The following is a 16,372-nucleotide window of genomic DNA, read 5'->3' as shown; positions in this document are numbered from 1 at the left end:
AGAATAATAAAATTAGGACAGTTTCAGGAAAATAAGTAAAACTGAAAATAATTATGTTAAACGAATTGTCAGATTCAGAAAAACAAATACCACAAGTTTTATATATGCAACCTAGATTTAAAATTATACACAAAGATATGTGTATACTATCATTAAGATATAGTTAATATTCAATTATAACATTTGTTTACCTTTTATAGAGATATGTACATTTATAAACTTAAGGCAAACCTAAAAATCTGATTTTATACCTTTAAAAAATCATTATGAAGGCAAGAACCATTCATGATCCATCATATGCATTGCCTTCACGTAATTGACAATCTTTTTTAAATATTTTATATATGTATTTTTATGTGTATGTGCCGGCATGAGTTTATCTGTACCACATGAGTGAAAACATCCACAGAATCCAGAAAAATGGTGTCAGATCCCCTAAAAGTGGAGTAACACGTGGTTTTGAGCCACGATGTGTGTGTTGGGACTCAAACTTAAGTCCTCCGCAAGAGCAGTAAGGTTTCTTAACTACTGAGCTCAACAGTTAAGAAGACTGACTGCTCTTGCAGAGGACTTGGGTTCGATTCCCACATGGCAGCTGCGGTCTGTCCTTAACTCCAGTTCCAGGAGAATCCGAAGCCCTCTTCTGACCTCTGCAGCACTGCATGACACGTGTGCACTTACTTACATTCAGGCAATACATTCATACACATAAAATAAAAATAATAAAATATATTTTAAAAGGTAGATCATTTGACATTTCTGGATAATATTTCCCCCATTGAAATTCACCCATTTATTGCACAATCAGAATATTGCTATAATGATTATCTTTATTCTAGTATCTTTAAATGGTTTTCTAGTTATCGCTTTAGATAATTTTCTGGAAAGGAAATAGGTAGACGCATAAGATACCACTGACACAGTTTCCAGTTGTTTTTCCAGAGTGCTTGTATAAAGAATAATTAAAAACAAATTTCAATTTGAAAGATTTAAAATTGATCATTTTAAGCTAGAACTCAGTTTATCAAACCACCTCACTATACGTATAACACTACACCAGCTCTCACTATAGTAAACATCCTTCTGATGTGTTTAGGAAGACACTGCTTTAAGATGAAAGAAGGATACTGACCTGTCTTAGAATTATATGGTAGATATATAATTAAAAACAAATTTCAATTTGAAAGATTTAAAATTGATCATTTTAAGCTAGAACTCAGTTTATCAAACCACCTCACTATACGTATAACACTACACCAGCTCTCACTATAGTAAACATCCTTCTGATGTGTTTAGGAAGACACTGCTTTAAGATGAAAGAAGGATACTGACCTGTCTTAGAATTATATGGTAGATATCCTGGTGGCATTAATGAGGTCTTTCCAGTTATTATTTAATTTGCATTTTAAAAGCATTTATTATAAGTTAATGAATCAGTTGATACTCTAGGGAGCATTTAATAAGATTTATTGCTTTATAAAATTTGTATGGCTCTCAGCTAAATAACTGAGATTATAATTATTAGCAGTCACATAATTACATTTGTGATAATTTTAGAGATGCAAAAGATAGGGAGCGTCTAAAATCTTTTTTACATTTTATATAGAAGATTTGACTTTAAAATGTGATCTTAAAACATACAATATTAAAGCTCCGGTATTTTTTTTATTTTAATTTGGAAAATATGAAAAGATCTAGTAACTAAAAAATGCAAGTCCTTCATAACAACAATAGTACAGAGGAACGGAAAGGGCAACTAATTAAGAAAATCTGAAAACTGCAGTTTAAAATGCCATGTTGCCCAAGGAATCTACAGTCCTTCCAGCTGGAAGGGAGACTGTTCCTGACCTTCCAGAACCTGTTCTGTGAGTGCTTCACAGGCTGTGCTGTATCTAGCCTGCCTGGCTGGCCTAGGAGCTCCATCAGCTCATTGAAGGCAGGTTCATTGCTGTATACTCTCCTTCTCCCTTTGCTGTTTCCTCTTTCCAATTGCTTCTATGAACCTTTCGATTCCAGGTCTACTTGTATTACTACATAGTAAGTATATATAATAGTGGATTTGGATCTCATATTTCCATGCATGAACACAGTGTATTTTAGTCGTATTCAGTCTTGTTTCCATCTCCAGTCCCCCTCCCCATTCTGCTGGTCTCCTTCCTCTTCCAACTAGTGCTCCTTCTGTTTTCATGTCTAATTTTGTGTGTGGGTGTGTGACCCAGTGAGTTTAGGGCTGCTTACAGGAGCATGGGCAAGGCCTTATTTGGGAGCATGAGGGCCTTGCCAGTGGCTATACCAGTGAAGAAAATATCTCTCCTTCCTAGCAACCAATAATCGCATTTACATCTCTGGGAGAGCCTGAAGCTCCAGCCTCTTTCTCTCTATGAACGCCACTGCTTAAATGGCTTCTAAATTTTTCTTTGACAATTTCATACATGCATATAAGGTATGTTGATCATCTGAAACCTCCACTAACCACCCTTTCTTAACCCCCCCCCATTCCCTTTTGGATACTTTCTTCTTTTCCACAACTTCCCCTCCTATTTTCATATCATTTTTTAATGATTTATTGAGTTTAATTAGGGCTGTTTGCATGAGTATAGCTGTGAGGTTATTTATTGAAATATGGGCAAACTACTAGTGGCTACACCACTGAAGAGAAATGTCTGGCTCTTTGTAGTACGCTTTATCTGCCAATAGCTCTTCAGCTAGGTATGGGACCTCAGGAGACCCTCCTGACCCATGATGAAATGTTGGTGGGCCCCTTCTTATGCAGGTCTTAAACAGACATACAGCTGCTGTGAGTTTGTGAGTGCAATTCCAGGTCATGTCCAGAAAACAGCCTTTCATAAGACTCCTCCAAATCCTCCTGTGCTTAGTGTTTATATTCTGCTTTCTCTTCCTCAATTTCCCAGAGCCTGGCCTTGGGCAGACGGTGAGGCAGAGAGGTGAGAAGGTCACCATTTTCATTAAAATCTTATCTGAATCATGCTTGTTTCTCTTCTTTCTCCCTGACAACCTAATCCTCTTTTATGAGAGGGGTATAATACAATATGATTCAAGAGCTCTAGCACATGACTTACTCTGGCCAATAAGATATTAGCAAATATGATGTTGTGATACAAGCAGAAGCTCAAAGACAAAACAAAATATAAAACAGAAAAGAAATAAAGAAAGAAAGAAATGCCTACTGCCCATCTCTTGCTATCCTGTAGGGCACGAGGGACAACACAGATCCTAGCTGTTAACATATCAATTGCCCTACAGCCCAAGGTCTACTCACTAAACATGGTTATCTTAGTGACCCCAGTAGAGATCAGTAGAAATTCCTTACCACAGAGCAAAGCAAATGTTTGTTTGAGTAAAGCAAATGTTTATTGTTTAAGCCACTAAGATCAAGTTTTCTTTTTTTAAATGTAGTAATAGTAACTCACAGCCAACTTTTTATCCTCTCAGGCTTTTTTCAACATGAAAGATGAAGAACCTGACTCCCTGCTAGTTCAGTCTGAATGGTACAGAGAAGTATTCACTTAGGTTGTATCATAAACACACACAAACTCACAGACACACACACATACCCCAGTGGATTCTAGCTCAGATCTGGAATGTACCAATCTTTCTATTTCCTTAAAGTAAATTAAGATCTCTGGGTCTCTGTTTTTCACTTGTAAAAATGTATGAAATAACAAAGTCTGTGTATTCATTAAGATTCTTCTGCTATGAGTGATAAAAAGCATGGTTCAAATTGTGTCAAGGAAAAGGGTCACGTGAATCAACTCAATGAGAATATGGTTCTCTCTTTGTTCTGGACATTAAATATCATTTGAACATTGTCTCCTGCCATTTACCAGCTGTTGTTCCTCACGAGGTATCCTTGTCAGTCTCTACTAGGAATCAAGATGGCTACTGAGGTGTCAATACTTACCACATTTCCATTCAAGTACAATGAAAGAGGAGAGACTCAGCAACATTTTTAAAAGTTTTGATGACTCCAAGCTGTGTGCCTTTTACCTGGCCAGTGGAAACAACATTTCAGTTCAACCCTGAGGCATTTTCTCAACCCCAGACCACAGACTAAGAGTCAAGAAGACTCCTGATGGGGAATAGGATCATCTGAATAGATATTAGGGTACTGTTATGTGAAAAAAAAGCTTGTATAAATGATAACCTCTACCAATTTCTCCATAGAAAATTGATAAGTATATTAGTGACTATAACTGCTTATTGCTAAAGATTCTGCATAGTAAGAAAGCAATAACTATCAACTATAGAAATATGAGCACACACACAGACCATACACACACACACACACACACACACACACACCACGTGGTATGTATTCTATGCCTTGGCTAAGTGTCAAGATACAGTTAATAAAACTGATATAGTTAATAAAATTATAGATATATGCAAAGGCACCATGAGTATGGGTAACTGGTGAAGCAAGACCTGAATGGGGCCAGTGGATTTTACCGATATCATTTTCATGCTTTGATACTGTATTAGACTCACTCAAGATGTTCCACTGGTTAAGGGATTATAGTCCTTTCTTCTTAAAAGGGCACATGAGTCTACAAGGATATCAAAATAAGAAAGAACTTAAGGAAGAAGAGTAAAAGACAGGTGGTATGAAGGGCAAAGGGGAATAAAGTGAGGGAAAGTTTGAATGGGGAAGGGAGTGGGAGAGTAAGTCAGAGGAGGGGTGGACGCTTATTTTACAAGCTTCCTAGAAATGTTTTTATTTCAAAAGAAGTGAAAAACAAATCAGTAAATTCAGTACTTGACAGAGGCTTGCCATGAAGAGTATGTCATTACTTAAATTCTATTAAATTCACTATAATAATTATTTAAATTCTGAAGTAAGTAATTAATTCCTTTCTTTAAAACACAAATCTGCTTTTAACTCTAAGAAGAATGCTTAGCTTCTCCAGGAAGAAACAAATAGCTTTTCACTAGGGCTTCATTTTTTAAATGCCACTGTAACATTGATCAGGGACAACTATCAGAGTTCTTCATTTATGTCTCTGTCTCAGAGGATCATGAAGTCCTGAAAGGCAAAGAACAGATTATTTATTCATTCTTTCAATTATTTGTTTCTATGTTGAATCTATTCCTCTCTTTCTCTTTTCACACATTAGACTGACTATAATGTTAAAATCTAACATACAGGCAAACATATATTTTTCAAATTTTTAATGACTATCAATGCTCACTAAAGATATCACATATATTTCTTAATTGTACTTATATCACAGTTGTTGTGCAGTGGCTAATTTTTTCTGAGTTTTTCTTTGGGAGTTTTCTTATCAGTATTCAAAGAAACTCAGAGATAGGAGATATCTACTAAAAAGGGGTTTTATTTCACAAGAGCCTGGGGATCGAAGATTAGCTGTTGAATGGTCATCACAGCAGAGTTTCAATCCCCTTTTTATTTAGGTGTTGTGGGTTCTGTCATAGAGATTTTCCATAAAAAAAGGAGTTCGTGATCTCCTCCTGTGAGGAGTCTGAATTTTTGAAAGCAATGAAAAAATAAAAAAATGCCAAGTGAGCTTTTTAATAGAGGATTACTTTCCCAGAAGTCGACTATAATTTTCATATATATAGGATCCCTGACCATGCGAGCAAGCAGATGATAGCCTGTTTAGAAGCTGTCGCCTTTGTTCAGTGAAGGGCATTCTGTCCTCCCACCACTCAACTTCTTTTTTTCCCTTCATCACACCCACCAAATAAGAGTGACGCCAAGTCTGCAAATAGAAAGCAAGACCATTAACATATCAAGCAGTTCCAAGATCAAAATACTGCATGCAGTATGTGTGTTTTAATGAAACTCTCATAGCAAAGGCAGCTGAAGTCTGTATTGTGTGATTTTCTAAGATAAAAGCGTAATTGCAAGGAACACAGAAACTTCTAACACTCCAAGTAAAAATGGTTTCTTAAACTTAATGCCAATCAGTTAGTTGTATCATTGCCAAACTGCTTTCCTCAGAGACATGAAGTGTGTATTCCTCTCTGCCTACCTTCCCTTTTGCCTGGGGGAATCTACCTGTGATGATGATCTGGTTCCTGCTATAAACTGTCTTGAAAGGTGGTCGGTTCATTTATTTGGGAAACCCATTCCTTCTGGGGACTGGTGTTTCTGATGGCCTTATCTGTTACCCCTTGGTTTTGCATTTCTTCATCTGATGGCTTGGAGGCTAATGTTATTGATCATCCTGATGGCACAGCTCATCAGCCTAGGGAAAATGAGGTTACAACTCCATTTCCTTTTGTCTAGCATATGCTTTGATAAGCTCATATATTTCTTGCCCTATCTTCAGTGTTTCCCTTTTCTGTTCACCTTGCTGACACCTTTCTTACGGAGGCAGGGAAAGACAATCTCAAGCATGAAGGGAGAGTGGATCACAAAAAGAAAGAGAAAATATTAAAGCTTTGTTTCATCATTTGTTCCAGTAAAGAATGGTAGTGTCTTATTCCTGTGTATCAAAGGGCTACAAACTTGACACTGTAAATCCACACATATTTATCTTTGCAGAGTTTCCATTGGTAAAGGGTTCAAGCATGGTTTAGCAGGATGCTGTACTTAGATCCATGATAGAACTATAGTCAAGGCATTGGCTGAGGGAGAGAAAGGGGTGGCACTGTCACCTGAGGCTCAGAGCCCTATGTCAAGATCATTCAGAAAATGAGCAGAAATCCATTCCTTGTGGTGGTAGGAGTGAAGTCTTCCATTCAGAACCTAACTCAAAGGCAAGTGATTGGTAATATAATCATAGAAATGATATCTCATTGAGTTTCTAAGCCTACCTCACTTTTATACAATAGTATTGTTTATCTGAAGTAGTCTTAGAATTAATTCTTCCTTTCATAAGGAGAATATCTGCCTTGTTCATCAGTTCTTAGTTCTTAAGACCAAGATTGATGTATAGCATGCAAACCACAAATTTAAACAAAGAATTATTTGTTTTCAGTTTTGGAATTATTATAAGAAATAAAATTTCAGTATGATCATTAGTATTATTGTACATTTGTACAGAAAAGTACCATACTGACAGTTGACAACAAATTAGTATGATTATTTCATCAGCACAGAGCAACTCAAACTAGGTCATATATGGAATGATTATTATGTGGCTACTTAATTCTTTTTTATATAAAGCAAGAAAGCTGGTGGTTGGTTTTGACTTTATACTAACACCCATGTCTAAGTACAACATTACCTTTGGAATCAGTAGAGAAACGGGTGAGTTTTTGTGCTTTGTCCTCCAGGTTTTGCATTCCTGCATCCTGGTAGCTGACAGGTACACCATGTTTTTGAAAACTGCTCAATATTTCCTGAGCTTTCTTTTTTCCAAGGCTGATGGCTCAGCATGTAGAAACTAGTTTGTGCTTTCATGAATTGTAGAATGAGTCAAGTTTTGAGCTCATCATTGGGTTTTTCATAGTGCTGTGATTTGTGGATGCTTTTGCAAGGATACCTGGGGGAATGATCACATCAGAGGACAGAGCTTTCTTTCAATTCTCATATACAGTTTATATGATAAATATATTTCACATTTCTATATGAATGAATGCATTTCAAGGATATAATTTACATCCATATATATGGTCAGTGAGATAGTGTATGTCTGTGTATATGTAAATATGTCACACACTTTAATAGAAGTATATTAATCTTCTAAAGATTTGGGAATCAAATTTAGTTCTCAGAAATTTTAGACTGAGACACAATATAAATGTAGACAATGTAGGTAATTCCAGGCTAAGAGACTGAAATAGGAGTTTCTGTGCTCTCAGGAAACCTTTTCAAATCATATTTCACATCTTGCTGGAGGTTATTTCCATGTCTAGAATTAGAAAACTTCCTCAAATATTTAACCTTAATCCTTAGAATTCACAGCTGTAAAGTTGGAGGCAATATCAGCTTACTTCCTCAAGAAGAGAGCTGTGAGCATTTAGCTAGAGTACCCTTGCAACTAAAATTCTTAGCACTTTATTCTTTAAACCTGAGATTCTGACTACTAGTGTAAGATAAGAATTCAACTAAGTCTTATAATTACTTCTTGTTGAGATGAAAGCACTTTGTAAGTTGATGATACCTTTACAGATGTATGTACAAACTAGTAAAATACTAAAGCAAAGGAAACTTATCAGAAAAAGAGAAAGAGAGAGGGAGAGATAGATAAATACAGTGTGATATTGGCATGGGAGTATAGACCAAATCACTAAGGGAATCCAAGCTCCTAACTATGCATTGTATTCAATCTCACTTGTCTATATGTATCAGTAAACATTACTCACTATTGTCTCTTGAAGACAATATCTAAAATAGTTCATCAAAATTCATTGGGAATGCAGTTAGGTAAGTAATTACTGACTGAAGAGTTCTGACCCTATTGCAGTTCTTGAAGTCAGCAGGGCTACTCTTCTCCTCCAAGACCCAGGACCAAATATGAGACCTTTAGAATTCCAGGCAAGTATTCAGCCACTAAGCCATTTCCTTCCACCCCATAATCCCTAGGACCTTATTTCTTGACTTTTCTTTACATGTACTGGTCTTACCCCTCCTATCTCCAGTTGTCTTTCTGGTTATCCTTTTCCTATTCTTCAGCTCAATGTGTCATTTTCTGGGGAAACTTCTGTGATAGTTCTCCATCCTTACTACTCCAGATAACCCTTCGATATATATTTGAATGTTTCATTATCTTATCACATTTATTTGATTGTTAATCACAAGACTAATTGGTATTGAAGGTGTCACTCAGTGGTAGAACACTGACCTAGCTGTGCAAAGTCGAAGGTTCAATCCTAATAAAAAGAGAAGTACTTACACATTTGTCCCTTAAAGCACACTTCCCTTCTCATTGTCTCCAGACATTTACCATGAATGACACTGAAAAGGAAATGGCTCTACTTGCTCTTATTTATTCCTCAATAATTCACTTGGAGTATCTCTGTTAACCAAGGCTATTTAAATTATGCCTATTTGTAAGTTCCCAGAAAGCAAGACTAGAAAGTCTTTGTTTTATTTTATTCACAGAAACAGATGCATACAAATATGTTGAAACAAATTACTAATAAAAAGCTAAGGTTAATTCAATCATGTCTTCAAAGGCTCTAGATTAAAATGAAATATTATCCAATGTGAATTCTAATCTTTGGCAGTTCTAGTTGACATATGTACAACTACTCTTTTTTTCATGGGCATCATCTAACAGTCAAGTAGAAAAGAAACATGAAACTTCTCTTAGATCCTGATCTCATAAGATTTCAAATAACTCTTTCCATAATAAGGATTCACTCTAATATAAGAGTAAAATCCAAGAAATGTCTTCTGGTAATATTTTTCTATGTAATATTCAAACTGTTACACTTCATAAGCTTAAGATGAAATATTCAAAAGCTGTGGCATTATTAAGAGACACAACTTCAACATTTTCTTTTTCCAATTTATATACTTCCCTAAAGTCTACAGCAAGAAAATTAATACTACATTTAAAATAATCCTGATAGTTTCAAGTTATGTTAGTATGAAAAAACATCTGGCATTCACAAAACCAAGGATTTAGCAGAATTTTGCTAAGCCAAATCATGAACTTGTAGTCATGACTCTTACCTCAAACTAGAACATAAGACCTGGATAAGTATGCTTCACAAGAGTACTAGAGGAGAGTTAGCTAACACCTATGAGTGGTACTAGTGATGGTATCCCCCCTTGCAGAATTTGTTATGAGGACTTCTATGTTATTAGAATCAAATAATTTGAACAAGTGTTTAGCATATAATCAAGCATCAATTAGTCAGCTTAAAACTGGCATTCAAATTCCTAAAGAACTAAGATATGTAGTCAGCATACTAGATCTTCAGTGGGTGAAATGGATTAAGGAGATGGGGTATATTCAATGTGATATTCAGTATGATGTGAAAGTCTATTTATCCTTATAAAAGAAAGAAATCTTTTTAAGATTTATTTTTTACATGTATGTGTCCGTATCTGAGTGTATGCTACATGTGTGTAGGTATAGACAGAGGCTAGAAGAGGGCATCTGATCCTCTGGAGCTGGAATTACAGGTAGTTGTGAGCTGCCCAATGTGTTTGCTTAGAACTGAACTCAGGTTCACTGAGGCATCTCCCCAGCCCCAAATGATGGAAATCTTGTCATTGGCAACAACATGAAAGGTTGGGTTATATTTTATGATGTGAGAAAAAAAACAGACCCAGAAAGAAATTCTAATCTAACTTAGATGTGGAATCTAAAAGAATTGGAAGCAAAGAGTAGAATGATGGTTACCTGGGGCTGGGTGGAAGGCAGGGGGTTGATTCAGGAAGTGATAAACCAAGGATAGAAAATTTCAGCCAGAAGGAGTAAGTTCAAGAGATTCTGTCACCCATTGTTAGTACATTATGTCATGTATTTAGAAATTGCTGAGAGAGTGAATTTTAACTGTCGATATGAACTTATAGCTCTGCTGTTTAAGTTAGCAGAGTGGTGAATTTCACTGCAGAGATTTTAAAATATACATATGTTTTATATGTGTGTGTGATTATATGTTATTATTTATCCCCCTTCCCTTTGACTCCCCTCTCCTTAATTTCTTACCTATTGCTGGACCCCCTTCTTCATGTCACATGTAGCTCAGTAAATCTTCTCCCTCTAAACGCTTAAGATCTCTTCCTCCTCTCTGATGGTTATCTTTATATTTTTGTGATATATCCATGCATATACATATATACACATACACATGCATGCACAGACACACATGCTAATAAGTAAATTTAAATAGATGTCACATAAGAGAGGCACTTTTCTTTCTGGGTCTGGATTGTTTTACTTAACTTAATGATCTCTAGTTCCATCTATTTTCCTGAAAGTATCATCATTTCGTTTTTTATGGCTGATTAAAATTCCATTGCAGATCTGTATTGCAAATTTTAATCCATGTATCTGTTGATGGGCACTCCGGCTGGTTTCAACTCTTAGTTATTGTGAATAAAGCCATAGTAAATATTGGTGTATAGGTAAAAATATAATATGTTGACAACTATGTTCATTAGCTTTATTTAGCCATTTTACATTGTACACCACCACAAAATATTGTGTTACAATATAAACACATGCATAAATACATAACTTTTTCTGCTAATAAAAAATAAAAATAACTGGGACTGGGAAGATGGCTTGGGATAAAATGCTTGCAAGGGAAGCATAAGGACAAGAGTTGGATCAGCAGCACCTGCTTTACAAGCCTGGTAGAACTGCAGCCTCCTGCAGTCCTAGTATTCAAGGCAGCCGGGATTGGCAAGATAAACTGGCTTGTTGAACTAGCAGAATCTGCAGGGTTTCTGTTCACTGAGAGACACTGCCTCAGTGAATAAAGTGGAGAGTGACGGAGATAGACACTGACATTATCCTCTGACCTCCACATTCATGTACACACATGTATCCACATATATGCGAACATGCATACGCACATGCACACCACACCCATGATAAAAAAGCTAAAAAATAGAAAACAAGTAAACAAAAAAAGCAAGTATTTTTAATTAAGTATTTAAGAACATGTTTTTCTACAAGTGGCTTAATACATTTTCTTTTCCAAAATCCCATTTGCAAAGGCTTGATTTAAACTACCTAGTTTTATTAGCATATATGTTGTTGATTACATGAACATGTACTATGATGAAAGTTAAGGTGTAAGAAAACTCAGTTACACTACCGTGAACCTATGACTCTGCTGCCAACCTCAGCAGGTCTCTCTGAGGCAAGTGGGCTACACTGGCACAGTGACTTTGTCTCCCTACTGAGCTGGAAGTTGACATGGTACAGTAGTTGGGGAACGGATCCTGAACCTCTGCTCCCTACATCTTACCTAACAGGTATGTGAAACTGAGCAAATCACCTCCCCATTTCAATTCTAGCTGCTTCCTTTAAAAAACTAGTTTGATAATATTATCCTCTACCATATAAAAATATATGTGAAAAGTCAATAGTTTTAGAGATTGAAAAGCTTCACTGGTACCCTGTATTTATGCTAAATATTTATTAACCAGCTATAATTGGCATGGTCATCTAAAACACTTCAACAGGTAAATCATGCCATTAATAAATCAGTGACAAAAGGAATAACCCACAACTTACATCTTTGGCTTATGTAATGGTTAAGCTTCATCATCAGCTTCACAGTGTTTAGAGTCACCGAGGAGACACACCTCTATGTATGTTTGCAAAGGTATCTCCAGAGAGGTTTAAGTCAGGACAGAGGGCACACCCTGAATGTGGGCAGCATCTTTCTAAGGGCTAGAGTCACAAAATGAGTAAAAAGGAGAACAGGAGCACACCTGAGCACCAGCATTTGTCTTTCTCTGCAGTTGACTATGGATGCCATGTGACCATCCACCTTGCTGCCTTGACCTCCCATGATGATGGACTATAACCTCCAATTTTAAGGCAAAATAAGCCCTTTCTTAATTTGTTTATAGAAAATATTTTATCAAACAACAAGAAAAGTTATATCACATATAAAACATAAAATTAAAAGCAGAAGTACTTATCAAGTGCTACAGTTTGGTTCTTTTAATGTCCCCAAGACCCTTGTGTTAAAGGCTTGTGCTGTAGCCTGTTGCACTATTGGAAGGTAGTGGAAGTTTTAAGGGGTGGGACTTGGGGAGAGGAGATACTGGAACTCGAAACCCTTCCTGTTTCTCTCTTTGTTTATAAACTGGCCTCCAGGGTCCCATGCTCCTATCATGATGCACTGTGCTTTTGCAGGCCCCAAGCAACAGGACCAAGTGATCATGACGGAAATAAGTCTTTCCTCCTTATCAAGGAATTTAGTTATGTTGCCATAGTGGTCTAAAGCTGGTTAACATATCAAGACTTGCTAATAGAAAGCATTTTGTGTACAAGAGGACACAACAGGACTGTCTCAGAAAGAAGATCAGGATGGAAAACTCAAGTTGCCACTTTCAATAAAGTTCACTTCTCTCAATGGTGCACATAAGGCATTAGAATTATGTTCTTCCAGGTTTGAAAGAGATGAGCTTCACAGCAACAACTAAGGAATTATATTAGAATTTATAAAGACTAGATGGAGCTTTTCCTCTCTGATTTCGGCTGTGGATTAGCTTTATCCAATTCTCATGAACTATTTCCATTGAGCAGTAAAACTTCATACTGTCCCAATTACCTGCTTCTTAATTTATAGCACCAAAGATCTGAGGGTGTTCAGTTAAGGTAAAAAGAAAATGGGATCTACAAATTATGACACCTTGGAAGAAGAGGCCTTTCTGTCTCCTCCTTTCTCAGGGTCTTTTTAATCTCCATAGATTCTTTACCTTTTGCTGCTGTTTATGCTACTGCTAATGGGTTCTGAATTCATCTTAGGAGTTAGGGCCTGGTGCAAGCCAAGCAATAAGGATTGTGGTACAAAATTCACAATGCAGTAATTTCTTTTATTATTGAATTCTAATTTATTTTTCTCTGCTCTCATTAAGTTAATTTAGGCTCTGGGTGCATTTTTCAGTGATTACTTTCAAAATACATCCATTTTCATAAATACAAACACAAGCACAGTCATAATTTTTTCCTTTTCATTGGTGTCCCAAAATAACTTTGCTTAATTCAAAGTAAGAAATAAGACTATTGTTGAAAAAATAACTAATAAAGGGCTTCAGATAATGAAAGGGATGTTATCCCAGTTCAAAGGCATTTCATTTTTCAGAAATTGCATGGCATTTAAACTTTTGAGAAACTACTATATTAAGAAGTATTCATTTGCTGAATCTAAAAAAAGCGAATTTAGCTGATTGTTAGCGCAAGATCTGGGTCACTGTAATGGTAATGTTTTGCGTCTTTTAACACTGTCCTCCCCAAGCTTTGTGGACTCTCTCATATGACCTGAAAAGCCAACTGATGGTACAGTAGATAGCATTGCTTAGGAAGGCAGCCGATTTCATAAGAAAAGAGGGTTTACTATGTTGTGTGAAATACAAAATTGTGAAATAAATCCTAAAAGTGTAATGATTTAGGTGTACATACCTATATGGAGATGTTTGAGTTTGTAATTCTTTGGAAAGAAGCTGGATTAAATCTGTGGTGCCAAATTATGAATCATTCAGTAGGAGGGAAAAGCCAAATGAATAAAATAAATACCAATGAAAGGGAGCAAAACACATTCTTGTGAGATTTATTTTGTTAAATATTTTATTTGTTATTATTTTAAAATTTTATTTATTTATTTATTTTATGTGTATGCGTGTATTGCCTGCATGTAGGCCAGTGCACCCGTGTCGTGCAATGTGTGTGGAGGTCAGAAGAGGCTGTTGGATCCCCAGGGACTGGAGTTATGGACAATTGTCAGCTGTCATGTGGGCACTGGGATTCAAATCTTGATCCTCTGCAAGAACAACCAGTGTTCTTAACTGCTGAGCCGTCTCTCCAGTCCCAAATATTTTACTTATTATTTTTAATTTTATGTGTATATGTATTGCCTGCACGTACATAAGTGCACCCATGTCCTGCAATGTCGGTGGGGAGCAGAAAAGGGTGTTAGATTCCCCTGGGACTGGAGTTACAGTTGACTGTTAGCCACCATGTGGGTGCTGGGATGGAACCTGGGTCCTCTGCAAGAGGAGCCCCTGCTCTTAATTGCTGAACTATCTCTTAAGTCCGTGAGCTTTATTTTGAAGCGAAGCAGAGTTTGGGGTTAGATGTCAAGAGTAGATGCACTCAGGAATTGGTCAGGGAATAAAGGAGCTATGAAGAGCTTTGCACAGAGGCTGTAGGGCATAGTCTCGCCTCTCCCTTATGCCAGTGCTTCTGTAGAAGACAGTCAAAGACAGCCAGAGTTCATAAGCCCACCTTGCGTTGCATCTTATGAATACTATCAATTTCGCTGCATAAACAAAGGGAAAAATGGTTCCTTACCTTACTTTTCAGAATTGGCTTGGCATACCTACAGCTGTGGCCACTGTTAAATTCTGTTTTGTGTCACTTGTAATGCTGAGAAAGCTACCAGGGAGTTTTTGCCTAAAGGAAGAAGTCTCCAAATATTTATCTTACCTTTAAGAAAGCAAGACTTTGAACAAATGTATCTGACACAGTTTGAACTTGCTCTAGCAAGAAAGTCTAACCTAATCTGGTATTCTCATCCCCATGAGACAACCTGTTATATAGGCTCAAACAATGTTAAAAAAAAAAAAAATCAAGACTTAAGTGAGTCTCAAACTTGGCTTCACCTTGGAATTACCAAAGGAGCTCTGTAAATTGCCAGGCCTGGAATATATTACCTAATGATTCTGACTAACTTATTCTTGAGTACACCACAGGCACTAAGACTTTTAAATAGCATGAGATAATTCCAATGTGTGTGGTTAGGGATCCTTGACTTGTAAATCAAATTAGAAAATAAAGATCGCAATGGAAACAATGCAGAGTTGTGCCTGTACACAAGGAGGGAGAGTCATCTTTGCTCCCTCCGTTTCTGTGGGAGATTTGTTCCATTAGAAAACCAAAGCCTGTGGCTAATTAAGTTCTTCATATGAAATCCTGTTGTTTTTGCATATAATCTATGCAAATCGTTCTGAACCTAAATCATCTCTAGATTACATGATACCTGTAAAAATACAATATTTTCCCAAATATTTTCTGTTTCTGTTTGAATCTGAGGATATGACACATGCAGATCTCTAGGCTATCTGTATTGAGTAAAAGTGAACAACAAGATTAGCTGATTGTTTTCTTTTGGGAATACAATCATAGGGGACACTGTTTTCTATGCAGCCCCAACAGACCATACATCTGGAAAAAGTTAAGAATTTAGGAGACAGGTATGAGGTCAAGACAGAGACACTGGAATCTGGATCAAAAAAAGACATGCTAGCTGTACAGTCTCCCGCACTGTGAGCAGCTATTTTTATCTCTATCCTGCCAGAACAGGAATCATTCCCTAAGCATAATTTGCTTGGGGCCTTTCCAGGAAAATGATGGAAAACCAGTAGGAAGTTCACTGATAAGAGACTAGATGTCACCCTTACCCTAGACCCTGCTTAATAGTTAGTAAAGCTCTGAAATTTTAAGGCAATCAGAAAAGATACATTTACTAATCTTTTCTTATAAGGGCATGTCACAATTAAAATACAAACAGAGGTCAATGTGGGTAGCAGAGGAGCAGTTGGCATATCCATTAATCAAAATCCTGTTTACGCATCTGTTAGTAAAGGAGATTTCTCATTAACTTAAGTGAGACGCGGTGTTTGATAGCAGCTGTCCTTTTGTCACAATGTTGATTCCACCTGACTCTGCTTCTCATTAAGAATTACAAAATGCCCACTTTAGAAATTAATCTCCTTTTGTAATTAAAAGATTAATATTCTCTA

General features: G+C 36.6%; 1 pseudogene; it reads left to right on the top strand.

Annotated features, from left to right (window-relative positions):
* Positions 1-15,064: 15,064 nt before the first annotated feature.
* LOC115070101 lies at positions 15,065-15,181 on the top strand (annotated as a pseudogene).
* The last annotated feature ends 1,191 nt before the right edge of the window (positions 15,182-16,372 follow it).

Source organism: Nannospalax galili, unplaced genomic scaffold (genome assembly GCF_000622305.1).
Source record: "Nannospalax galili isolate Female #2095 unplaced genomic scaffold, S.galili_v1.0 scaffold114, whole genome shotgun sequence".
Classification (NCBI taxonomy): Eukaryota; Metazoa; Chordata; class Mammalia; order Rodentia; family Spalacidae; genus Nannospalax; species Nannospalax galili.
This window is presented reverse-complemented; position numbering and strand designations above follow the sequence as displayed.